The sequence below is a fragment of the Oncorhynchus keta genome, unplaced genomic scaffold (genome assembly GCF_023373465.1).
Source record: "Oncorhynchus keta strain PuntledgeMale-10-30-2019 unplaced genomic scaffold, Oket_V2 Un_scaffold_26241_pilon_pilon, whole genome shotgun sequence".
NCBI classification, from domain to species: domain Eukaryota; kingdom Metazoa; phylum Chordata; class Actinopteri; order Salmoniformes; family Salmonidae; genus Oncorhynchus; species Oncorhynchus keta.
The window spans coordinates 23272-37070 of record NW_026290891.1 but is presented as its reverse complement, the minus strand read 5'-3'; the positions used below and the strand labels follow the sequence as shown (position 1 = coordinate 37070).

Below are 13799 nucleotides of genomic sequence, written 5' to 3'. Positions count from 1 at the left end.
CACCCTACCTGACACCCTAGACCCACTCCAATTTGCTTACTGCCCAAATAGGTCCACAGACGATTTATAGCATGACAAATTCATGATGGTACCTGCCCATTGAACCATATTGCAAATGCACAGTGACTTTGCAAAAGTGAGAAAACATAAACAAATGGACATGATGAAATTAACACAACGAGTGATGGAAAGGTACAACTCTCACTGCTCGGCCATCCTGTGTTCATCAGGCCAGTCAATTTTGCATTTCTGAGCATGTCAAATTTCATATGGTAAATACCCATTGAAACATATTGCAAATGCACGTGCATTTGCAATATGATTCTATAGTGAAAAAACATCACCAAATGGACATGATGAAGTCAACACAACGAGTGATGGAAAGGAACAACTATCACTGCCCGGCCATCCCGAGTTCATCTGGCCAGTCAATTTTGCATTTCTGCAGGATTTTTGAGCATGTCAAATTTCTTATGGCATTTGGCCCCCCAAAAAAGTGACTTTTGACTTCCTATGAAATCATATTGAAAATGGGCAAAACATATTCCTTATGCGCATGTAAAAAAAATGTTTTTTAAATGATAATATAATTGGACAAAAGTATATTCATACAGTTCTTACACATGTGTAATTGACAAAAATATCGAAACAATTTCGAAAAACGGTCTAGAAAGCACTTTTTTAAGGGGTGATACGTTTTTGACAAAAAAAATAATTTTTTCAAAATTTTGCTTTTGGATGTTGACTTGGGTTACATTTCCAATAAGAAAAAACATGGTGGAGCGGATTCGCCACCTGTTGGATTTTTGTTACAACTGGCAATTGCCATATGGCATTTGCAATACACTTTGCATGAATCAACGCCGAATTGGGTGGTATTGGACAATGTGTATATGGTTTGTCCGATGCCAATGACATCCCATTCATTTTTGTCCAATACAGGGGGGTAATTCCCTTACATTACCTTAAGTCATTTATTTTTCAACTGGATTTTAAAAAGGATGCAGGCGCTAAAAAGTTGTCAGGAGTGGGTTTCAAACCATGCCTATAGGGGAGTCTGCGACCTGAATGACTTAATGGTTATTTTCAATGCAATCGTGTTTTTACTTTTTCTTTTAGGGTTTAACAAGGTTTCTCACCAATGACTTTAGATGTGGCCAGTTCGATTACCCTGCAGACTTTAAGAGTGTCTTCAGAATATGGCCATTTTGACATGAATTTAAAAATGCCTCAGATAGGACCAAAAAAGTGTCTGGAGCTATCCGTCAGGGTAAGAGTGACAACAGGTTTCCACATGTGAAAATGGGGGAAATCTTAGCAAATGGCTTAATGGTTATTCATGAGAATCATGTTGTTGTATTGTTGAGTGTATCATGAGATCTCACCTGAAATCTGTGGCTTGACTACAAACCTGTAACCTATGCTACTGTGGCCTATAGAGCTAGAAGGATGGATAACCAGGTGTGTAAAGGTGTGAGGTGGGATCCTATGCCAAATGGACAACTAATCCCTATGTACTTGTGGAGATCTGAGAGGATGTGATTGTTATAAGAAACACGACTAAACTTCCACCTAAGGAGGGGTCAAAAAAATTCAATTTTACACAAAACAACCAATAACATGTAAAACCAACTCAGAAATCCCTAACAAATGGATTCTTGATTTTAAAAAAATATCCTAGACTAAATCCAGTACAAGTCAGCTACTCAGTAAACATAGTCTCTGTGACTCGTAAATGTGTTTTTTACCTCAGCTAGCATCAAGCTAACATATACTCTCACTCAATGTAAATCACCTTCTTCTCTCACTCAGTTCGACACAAAGCCAAAACAAAACCTTTCCTAACGTGATAATATCTTGACAAAGTTGTTAAATAGCATGGTATTACATATTGTGTATATATTTGAACATTTGAAGTGCTGTTACATACCTGTAATAGTAAAAAAAACAGACACAGTTTTACCTCTGTAAAGTTCTGGTCCTTATTCTGCAGAATGGTGAGCGCTTGGCCAAAACTTGCTGTTTCTCCTGCTACAACAGTGCAACAACGCCTGATGGACTGCTGACGATAAAGTATGTAGAAAATACAATTTAGATACATTAAGACAAATACAGAAACAATTAGGGGAGATAAATAATAAATGGATGTCTGTTTTTAGTGACTTTGTTTTCAACCCATTACACATGCACAATCGTACATGTGCATTTAAAACATTATTAAGAACCTTGAGTGTGGAACTGCAGGGCGTTTACGCAAAAATCACATGAATTTCACATGTGAACACGGGACGTGTTCCAAAAACATGTTTTCATGTAATCTTATGTGAAGATAATGTGATAACATGTAAAGCAACATGTGATTACATTAAACTACACATGAAAATGTGATCACATTGTGTTCCAAAACATGTTTTCACATGATTTCACATAGAATGTCAGTTGAAATCATGTGGTTTTTCAGTAAGGGCAGGAATATAAGATGCATTTTGATGTTATGTTTGATGTTACATGATCTTGAAAATGCAATGTTCTTTGAGGTTCTTCCATGTTCCTTTCCATGTATTTTCCATTTTATTTTCCCTCAGTCCTTTTCACTTTCCTTGGCAAAACAAGCTCTGTCCCCGTCAAGACTTATTCAGCTTCTGATGGATTTTAAAACAATTCAACAAATAGTTTTATAATGACGAGTAGACCCAACTAAACACCCTGGATTCTTTACACACACATTGAAAGGCAAAAATCTCCAATTTGGACTCATCAGACCAAAGGACAGATTTCCACCAGTCTAAGGTCCATTGCTCGTGTTTCTTGGCCCAAGCAAGTCTCTTCTTATTATTGGAGTCTGTCCTCTAGTAGTGGTTTCAATGGAGCAATTCGACCATGAAGGCCTGATTCATGCAGTCTCCTATGAACAGTGCATGTTGAGATGTGTGTGTTTCTTGAACTCTGTGAAGAATTTATTTGGGCTCCAATCTGAGGTGCAGTTAACTCTACTGAACTTATCCTCTGCAGCAAAGGTAACTCTGGGTCTTCCTCATGAGAGCCAGTTTCATCATAGCGCTTCATGGTTTTTTCGACTGCACTAGAAGAATCTTTCAAAGTTCTTGAAATTTTCCGTATTGACTCACCTTCATGACTTAAGTAACAATGTTGTTTCTCTTTGCTTATTTGAGCGGTTCTTGGCATAATATGGACTTGGTCTTTTACCAAATAGGGCTATCTTCTGTAAACCATCCCTACCTTATCACAACACATCCTATTTGCTCAAACGCTTTAAGAAGGAAAGAAATTCCACAAATTAACTTTTAAGAAGGTACACCTGTTAATTGCAAAACATTCCAGGAGACTACCTCATGAAAAGGTTTGAGAAAATGCCAAGAGTGTGCAAAGTGGTCAAGGAAAAGGATGGCTACTTCAAAGATTCTCAAATATAAAATATATTTTGATTTGTTTAACACTTTTTTCTTACTACGTGATTCCAATTGTGCTATTTCATAGTTTTGATGTCTTCACTATTATTCTAAAATGTAAACAATTGTAAAAATAAAGAAAAACCCTTAAATGAGTAGGTGTGTCCAGACTTTTGACTGGTACTGTATATATTGTGATATTGAAAATATGTTACAAGCCCAGGGTGCAAAGCTTTTGGAGACTTACCCAGAAAGACTCACAGCTTTAATCGCTGCCAACTTATCCTCTGCAGCAAAGGTAACTCTGGGTCTTCCTCATGAGAGCCAGTTTCATCATAGTGAATGGCTAAGCACATATACATTGTCCAATCAACATCCACACATTGATTTCATTCTTCGGGTCTTTATTCAAACACAAACACACTTGGAATAAAATGCTCTTTCAGTGTGTTGTTGCAGGATGTGCAATGTTCAAAAGAGTGTGAGAGATTAGCATTAATGTGTGTGTATGTGTGTGGGTTCAAGTTTGGACAGTCGTACATATGCAAATAGGCAAGATTGTAAATTTCAGGACCATGGACAGCAGCAATATTGGCATAGCGATATCTGTCATTCAGCACCACATGACAGTAAACAGCAGCCATCTCGTGTGAGGTTGGCACTGGGGAAATTCCATGTAATGAGAAACGAGGCCTAGGAGGCAAAAACACTGAAGGAGAAGACTCCCACAGGAACTCTATGCTAAACTGTTCTGCCACATTAATTTCAAATGTTACATCTTTCGATTTGTAAATAATAGGGAATACATCTGCAAATAAATGAAACTGATTATTCAAACGACACTACAGCTTTAGTGTGTCTGTGCATCATAGGTACAATTGTAAGAAATTCCGTTCTCAAATTTCTGGTTAATGTGAGAAGCAAAATGATAAACACCTGTTAGACGATTACAATGCGGACTGTCATGCATTTTTACTATTACCAACAAGACAACGAAGTGATACGTGTCATGGAGACTTACAACGGACACTTTCCTAACACCAAAAGTTCCCACGCTGAGCGATACTGTTTAGTACACTATTATTCATACAATCCAAGTCATACGTTTATTGTCATTCATACTCTTATTTTTAACCAAATATCTTTTCAAAAGTATCCATTGTGGCAATTCCGAGCTTGGAAAAATATTGGAATAATGTGCTTAAGGGGACTGACACTCAAGCCGCACAACAGGATAACACAACAACCACATTTACAATTGACAATCATTGCTTTAAATGGATGTGGTTGATAGATTTGTATAGGCATATATAAACAATGTATTTAACTTGTAAACCAAGGTTGGATTAGTTGGTCTAAGCAACATGCACCTGGATAATCGGGTCATGAATCTGGACGGGCTCCTACATCCTCATATACACATTATGACATAATAAAGAGTTTAATGTTTCACGAAATAAAGACAGAAGCATACCCAATTATACAGGTTCTACACATTCCATTTCTCCATGGCAATAGAATGTAAACATTCTATTTTGCGCCAAACATCGCCAACAACTCAATTCTAAGTGCAGCATATTGGAGGACTCCAGCCATTGATCATTTGCGACTTTAAGTCATTCCTGTTATCTCTAGAGCATCTCGTATATCTATAGCGCTGCATTTCTTCCCCATCTTACCATGGATAGGGTTTGGTGCATTCCGGAGTTCACTTATGGTCCCACAAAGGTAATCTTAGGAGAAATACATTTTAGCATACTGTAAATGCCTGTGCATAATGTGCATAACAAAGCATCATTATTTTCATGATCTTCAAAGGAATTCTGTAGAAGCAGCCTTTATTTTCAGACTCTGCAGGCCTGCTGGGAGGAAACATATTACAATAAACAGGTAAGATTCATCCCACAAAAACATAAACAACAGAAAGAGAGTTGTATTTCAAGACAGTTTAGAGAAGGTGGTCATAATAGTTCTTCCTATCACTTTCAAATTGTGAGGCATAAGCAGTTGTGAAATGTTGCGAGAGGCCCTTCTGAAAGCACATGATATGGTATTTCGTGGCACGGTCTCACACCTTACCTCATCTTGTAGAAGAAGCTCATGGTCCATTATCTGCTGCTCCAGAGTCAAGGCCAGGTCCCGCCCCATGTCACCACGGAGCACATGAGCAACTGGCTGGTGTCTCAGGGCAAAAAATCCCTTAGGGAGAGGTGAGTACCACATCAGCACTCACCTTTACTGCCATTCCCTGCCACCAGCAGCACTCCAGGAGATGTGGGTAAAATAAACAACAGAAAAATCAGAAGCCAGGAAAGTTGAATTGCTCTGTGTTTTATTTGAAGGGTGTGGAATGAAACCCTGGAGGAGGGAAACGACCTCACTCGGCTGGTAAGAGAATGAGAGTTAGAGACATACCACAAGTTAGTGAGCTCTGCTAGCCTTTCAACAACGAGTAAGCACAGCAGAATAGATCTGTTGTGAAATTACACTAATGCGACTTCCTGTTTCATACTGCAGGCCTGGGAAGTAAACACTTGCCTAAAAATGATGAACATAGAGCACGAGGCTTTCTGCAAGCTCCGCCGCTCCATGCACCCCACCTCGCCAGCTGACATGTGAGTTCCATGTACTGCCCTGCATATGACTTGATCCATTTATCTACACATCTGGAACTACGCAGAAACAGACAGTGTTCTCTGTGAGCACATTGCACATCGTTTAGCTTTGTCTTATCCTTTTTGTTGATTTCAGAGATCCTAAGTTCCACAGCATCGTTGAAAGAGCTGTGAGGAGCATTCTGGACAAGCAGTCCACTGAGCCCCGGAGCAACCTGCTCAGCCCATTTCAGGTGGTGGTGGAGGTGGTGCCCAGGCTCCTCCTGGCCCTGTGGCTTCAGCCAGAGGAAGGCCATTCAGAGCACCCAATCCTTATAAGTGGGATGGCCGTGGTCATGGTGGCGGCCGTAGTGGAGAAGCTCTCCTGCATGTTAAAGGACCCTTCCCCTCACATCCCTTTCTCCCAGGCTGCTGCTTTTGACTCTGTGCGGTCGATTCTCGGGAGAATCAGTCAGTCCTTCTCCACCGATGACCTGCAGAGCCCTTTTTATACGAGATCTGTCTGTGCCTTTGTGGTGGACGAGGTGCAGAGCTGCTTCCAGCCCCCTGCAGCCACCCTACCAGTACCCCCTGTCCTCGCGGTGGCCGTTTCCACCACACTACCAGCTGACATCCAAGCAGGTGAGTAGCAATGATAGAGAACACTCTGACAGATGCCTGTTCTGATGAACAGCCCGTCTGGTGTTCAACCTTCCCAAGTTCTCTCACGTCACCCCGCTCCTCCGCTCTCTCCACTGGCTTCCAGTTGAAGCTCGCATCCGCTACAAGACCATGGTGCTTGCCTACGGAGCTGTGAGGGGAATGGCACCTCAGTACCTCCAGGCTCTGATCAGGCCCTACACCCAAACAAGGGCACTGCGTTCATCCACCTCTGGCCTGCTCGCCTCCCTACCACTGAGGAAGTACAGTTCCCGCTCAGCCCAGTCAAAACTGTTCGCTGCTCTGGCTCCCCAATGGTGGAACAAACTCCCTCACGACGCCAGGACAGCGGAGTCAATCACCACCTTCCGGAGACACCTGAAACCCCACCTCTTTAAGGAATACCTAGGATAGGATAAAGTAATCCTTCTCATAAAATATTTAGATGCACTATTGTAAAGTGGCTGTTCCACTGGATGTCATAAGGTGAATGCACCAATTTGTAAGTCGCTCTGGATAAGAGCGTCTGCTAAATGACTTAAATGTAAATGTAAATGACATCTTGGTGCCTTGTAGAAGTAGAGCTCATCAGCTGTTGTCACCCATAATATAGACCCTGCTTCATCCCACCTGGAGGTTGAGGACATCACCCCTAACACAGAGGCAAATCAGGCCTCTTCCCACCTGGAGGTTGTAGACAGCACCCCTAACACAGAGGCAGACCCGGCAACTTCCCACCTGGAGGTTGTGGACATCACCACTAACACAGAGGCAGATCTGGGTTCTTCCCACCAGGAGGTTCAGGACATCACCACTAACACAGAGGCAGATCCGTCTTCTTCCCATCTTGAGGTTGAGGACATCACCCCTAACACAGAGGCAGACCTGGCATCTTCCCACCTGAATGTTGTGGACATCACCACTAACACAGAGGCTGATCTGGCTTCTTCCCACCTGGAGGTTCAAGACACCACCACTAACACAGAGGCAGATCCGGGTTCTTCCCACCTGAATGTTGTGGACATCACCACTAACACAGAGGCAGACCTCCGGGTTCTTCTTCCCACCTGGAGGTTGTAGACAGCACCCCTAACACAGAGGCAGACCCGGCAACTTCCCACCTGGAGGTTGTGGACATCACCACTAACACAGAGGCAGATCTGGTTCTTCCCACCAGGAGGTTCAGGACATCACCACTAACACAGAGGCAGATCCGTCTTCTTCCAATCTTGAGGTTGAGGACATCACCCTAACACAGAGGCAGACCTGGCATCTTCCCACCTGAATGTTGTGGACATCACCACTAACACAGAGGCTGATCTGGCTTCTTCCCACCTGGAGGTTCAAGACACCACCACTAACACAGAGGCAGATCACCTGAATGTTGTGGATATCACCACTAACACAGAGGCTGGGTTCTTCCCACCTGGAGGTTGTGGACATCACCACTAACACAGAGGCTGATCTGGCTTCTTCCCACCTGGAGGTTCAAGACACCACCACTAACACAGAGGCTGATCTGGCTTCTTCCCACCTGGAGGTTCAAGACACCACCACTAACACAGAGGCAGATCTGGGTTCTTCCCACCTGGAGGTTCAGGACATCACCACTAACACAGAGGCATATCCGGGTTCTTCCCACCTGAATGTTGTGGACATCACCCCTAATACAGAGGCAGATCTGGCTTCTTCCCACCTGAATGTGGTGGACATCACCCCTAACACAGAGGCAGATCCGGGTTCTTCCCACCTGGAGGTTCAGGACATCACCACTAACACAAAGGCAGATCTGGCTGGACCTTGAGGTTGAGTCACCACTAACACAGAGGCAGATCCGACACCTTGAGGTTGAGGACATCACCAATAACACAGAGGCAGATCTGGCTTCAATCCTACCTGAATGTTGTGGACATCACCCCTAACACAGAGGCAGATCTGGCTTCTTCCCACCTTGAGGTTGAGGACATCACCACTAACACAGAGGCAGATCACCACTAACACAGAGGCATATCTTCCCTGACCTAACACAGAGAGATCCGTTCTTCCCACCTGGAGGTTCAGACATAACACAAAGGCAGATCCGGCTTCTTCCCACCTGGAGGTTCAGGACATCACCACTAACATAGAGGCAGATCTGGCTTCAATCCTACCTGAATGTTGTGGACATCACCCCTAACACAGAGGCAGATCTGGCTTCTTCCCACCTTGAGGTTGAGGACATCACCACTAACACAGAGGGAGATCTGGGTTCTTCCCACCTGGAGGTTGTGGACATCACCACTAACACAGAGGCTGATCTGGCTTCTTCCCACCTGGAGGTTCAAGACACCACCACTAACACAGAGGCTGATCTGGCTTCTTCCCACCTGGAGGTTCAAGACACCACCACTAACACAGAGGCAGATCTGGGTTCTTCCCACCTGGAGGTTCAGGACATCACCACTAACACAGAGGCATATCCGGGTTCTTCCCACCTGAATGTTGTGGACATCACCCCTAATACAGAGGCAGATCTGGCTTCTTCCCACCTGAATGTGGTGGACATCACCCCTAACACAGAGGCAGATCCGGGTTCTTCCCACCTGGAGGTTCAGGACATCACCACTAACACAGAGGCAGATCCGGCTTCTTCCCACCTGGAGGTTCAGGACATCACCACTAACACAAAGGCAGATCTGGCTTCCCCACCTTGAGGTTGAGGACATCACCACTAACACAGAGGCATCATCACAGGGCAGATTCTTCCCACCTGAATGTTGTGGACATCACCCCTAACACAGAGGCAGATCTGGCTTCTTCCCACCTTGAGGTTGAGGACATCACCACTAACACAGAGGCAGATCTGGGTTCTTCCCACCTGGAGGTTCAGGACATCACCACTAACACAGAGGCATATCCGGGTTCTTCCCACCTGAATGTTGTGGACATCACCCCTAACACAGAGGCAGATCCGGGTTCTTCCCACCTGGAGGTTCAGGACATCACCACTAACACAAAGGCAGATCCGGCTTCTTCCCACCTGGAGGTTCAGGACATCACCACTAACACAGAGGCAGATCTGGCTTCAATCCTACCTGAATGTTGTGGACATCACCCCTAACACAGAGGCAGATCTGGCTTCTTCCCACCTTGAGGTTGAGGACATCACCACTAACACAGAGGCAGATCCGGGTTCTTCCCACCTGAATGTTGTGGACATCACCCCTAATACAGAGGCAGAGCCCATCTCTTCCCTCTTGGAGGTTGTGGACGTCACACCTGAAGAAAGGACTCTCACGATGGCCGTCTTCGCCACTCTGCCAGCTGACATCCAAGCAGGTGAGTAACACTTAGAGAGCACTCTGACAGGTGCCGTTTGTCATGACATCTTAGCAGAACCTTTCAACTGGCCAGTGTTTAGAAGCTACGGTTTGCATTTGTTTACATCCTGATCCTCTTTTTTCCCTTTCCAGAGGATGTTGGCTGTGGTCATCCCGGATGTCATCCCCCATGTCACCAAGGACGTGACACTGGATGTTCCATGCAGAGCTAGGAAAGGGGCAGTCCTGCGATTGTTTTGCAGGCTTTGGAGGGCAGTGTGCTGCTGCGCCTGCCACAAGGAAGAGGAGGAACAATATTAATTATTCATCACACCTGCAGAAATGGGATTGAACCATAGACCATTAAATTATTCGCATTTTAATTGAACTCAATTCTGCGTTTCTTCTGTTTACTACTTAATTTCAGAACTTTTCTATAAACTTTCACTTTGCAAGTGTGGAGTAGGTTGTGTAAATAAGTGGGAAACATCCCAATTGTAATGCTTTGAATAATTTACTTTGTACATTTAAAAAAAATATGTATTATTTCACAACAAAAAAACGGACGTTGAGGTGCAATCTAAAAATTTGAATCATCATAGAAAAGGAAAAAGCCCAACACTTGCTCACTATAAAAAATGCATTGTTTTATTCAAGCAAGATTAAAAGATTAACGTTTCGGCCTATTCTATGATGATATGCAAAGTTGTGTTTGCCCAGTAAAAGGGTGACCATGGACACCCTGGATATTGAGGGTTGAAGACAGTGAAAAATGATCATTAAGTAAATGGGACTTTTCAATTATTGAATAAAAACCTTTAATGAACATGAATTTAAATACAATTGACTTGAGGATTAGAGCAGGCAGGCTGACTGGCTAGCCCTGAAAGCCCTCTGCCTCTACCTCTGTGTGGTTCATCTCAACCAAGAGCTTGTGTGGGTTGTCTTTCTCTCTGTGGGTGTGAATCACTATGACCTCTCCCTCTGCCTGCCATTTGGCTGATCAGAAGCCTTCTGCTCTTTCTTGCTCACATGAACAGAAGGAATGGCCTCTGGGGTAACCTCCTCCTCTATCGAATGCCTCTTCCACCTCCTCTTTCGGACTGTGTTCGACTGAGGTCACTCATTCTCTCTCCCTGGGTGTTGGATAGTTCATCCTCCTCTGTGTCTTTGTGAGGGTGGAGGGAGTTATCCTGTTCCGGCTCCCTCTAAGGGTGTGCACTGTAATGTCTTTCGGTGTGTTGAGGGGTTCAGTGGTTTTGGAGGGAGTCTGAAGTTCGATCTCTAACGGTGAGTGTCTGTCCCGTGGTGGTGTCTCCCTCACTCCTGAGGAGGAGCCACTGAGACATGTGATGAGGCCAAGGAAGATCACTCTGCAAGGACGGGATAGGACAGATCACAACACTGCTGCTCATTCATATTCAAACACACCTCAGATTACGGACACAAACATAAACTTACCTGTACATATCAGAATCATACATTCGACAGCCACCTCTTCCCCCACATGTATTGATCCCCCACCTCAAACATGAGTCAATTCCAGATGCTGGAATGGTGCTGGAATGCAGGTCCAGTAGGGCCTAATATGTAATGATGTGATAGCATGTGTACCCCATATCCTGTGTGTGTGTTGATGTTTTTTTTTTTATTGAACTTTTATTTAAACAGGGAGTCACACTGAGATTAAACATCCATTTTACCACAGTGCCCTGTAAAAGCTGTAAAAGTTGGAGTCATATTGAACAACTACCAGAGAGAACATTCTCTACATAGGAATTGCATACCATATTTTTTCCATACATCAAAATAATACTTTATTGTCAATCAGCCATTACTTACATAGATAAGGCCTCAACAAGGCCCCAGTTAATGGTTGAAAATAACTTATTTCAGTGCCAATGAGTTACACTGAGTGTATAAAACATTAAGAACACCTGCTCTTTCCATGACATATGCTGACCAGGTGAATCCAGGTTAAAGCTATAATCCCTTATGGATGTCACTAGTTTTGTTTTTGCAGAATATTAAAAATACGATAGTTTTTCACTACTCATATTAACTAGGTGTCATTTACATTACCTTAAGTCATTTATTTTTCAACTGGATTTTACAAAGGTGCATGACATGCAGGCGCTAAAAAGTTGTCAGGAGTGGGTTTCAAACCATGCCTATAGGGGAGTCTGCGACCTGAATTACTTAATGGTTATTTTCAATGCAATCGTGTTTTTCTTTTTCTTTTAGGGTTTAACAAGCTTTCTCACCAATGACTTTAGATGTGGCCAGTTCGATTACCCTGCAGGCTTTAAGAGTGTCTTCAGAATATGGCCATTTTGACATGAATTTAAAAATGCCTCAGATAGGACCAAAAAAGTGTCTGGAGCTATCCGTCAGGGTAAGAGTGACAACAGGTTTCCACATGTCAAAATGGGGGAAATCTTAGCAAATGGCTGAATGGTTATTCATGGGAATCGTGTTGTTGTATTGTTGAGTGTATCATGAGATCTCACCTGAAATCTGTGGCTTGACCACAAACCTGTAACCTATGCTACTGTGGCTTATAGAGCTAGAAGGATGGATAACCAGGTGTGTAAAGGTGTGAGGTGGGATAGATGGCCTGCAGTCCTATCCCAAATGGACAACTAATCCTTATGTACTTGTGGAGATCTGAGAGGATATGATTGGTATAAGAAACACGACTAAACTTCAACCTCCGGAGGGGTCAAGAAAATTCCATTTCTTTGTCGGCAGGATTCGAACCTGCGCAGAAAGATACTAATTGATTTCTAGTCCATCGCCTTAACCACTCGGCCACGACAACAGGCTTGTCAGCAGTGAATGGGCCACCAGGCATAGCCTACAGAAAGTGATAATTTTACAACTGAAAAACAATGCAGTAACTCATTAACTCATTATAATGCAATAAAATGAAATGTTCCCCTCATTCATTTGTTATTAAGTACAGCTGTTTTCTTATTTTCCTTGATCTTTGCTCAGCTCCAGAAGGTTTGCATTTGAGAGCGTTTATTATAAATTCTTATTTCATCATCTTATTATTACTGCTAAGCAGCATGACTCCTGAGAGGCACTAACATACCTAAGGGAACATTTTTACATTTGCTGAATGGTTAGTGAGAAAGTCCATATTGCAAATGTACGGTCCCTTACTAGACGTCCGAAATCATTTGTAAAATTTGCGGACGGCGTCGGGCCGAGCGGAAGGGCCGGACCTACCGGGATGTCATCAAATGAACTTTGTCGGACATTCGGTTTCCGTTTTATAAAATAATCAAATTTTGGTCATTTTTCCGCTGTCCCGGAAAATCCCACAAGAGGGCATAAGCAATCATATTGGGATTGGACAAAACATCACGAATCACGACGGGGCCTTATCTCGAAAACTGAAAATATTTCGAAGCCGAAACTTGGTGAGCATAGGTTTGGCATAATGGGCACTTGGCCCCGAACAAGATGGCGTCTAGGCCTCAACGGTTTTTGAGTTATGGCCATTTATCTGGGATTAAAGGTCCAAAATTAAAATAGAGAAATTATTTTTCCACTTCACGTCAAAGTCAAGGAGCCTCCGGTGTCAATAAAAAAAGAACCAGCCATTTATCTATTGTCATTTAAGAGAAATCGTACAATGACAGATTGGTGATGTTCAAAGATAGGTGATTTTTTTTTTCAACGGTTACAGATCCAGTTGCAGGGTGATCATACGAATCTTTTTAAAGTGTGTTGCGGAGCTCTGCGAGATTTCTGTGATTTTCTATGATTTTCTGAAATAATACACACTCACTAAACCCTCCGTACATAACTCAGTTCTTAACGTAAAG

The 13799-nt window shown here is 43.2% G+C and overlaps 1 non-coding gene across 1 annotated transcript; it reads right to left on the bottom strand.

Moving 5' to 3' along the window:
* Nucleotides 1–12702: 12702 nt before the first annotated feature.
* On the bottom strand, nucleotides 12703–12784 carry trnas-aga (transfer RNA serine (anticodon AGA)). The gene has a single exon. It is a non-coding gene; the product is annotated as a tRNA-Ser (tRNA).
* Between the last annotated feature and the right edge of the window lie 1015 nt (nucleotides 12785–13799).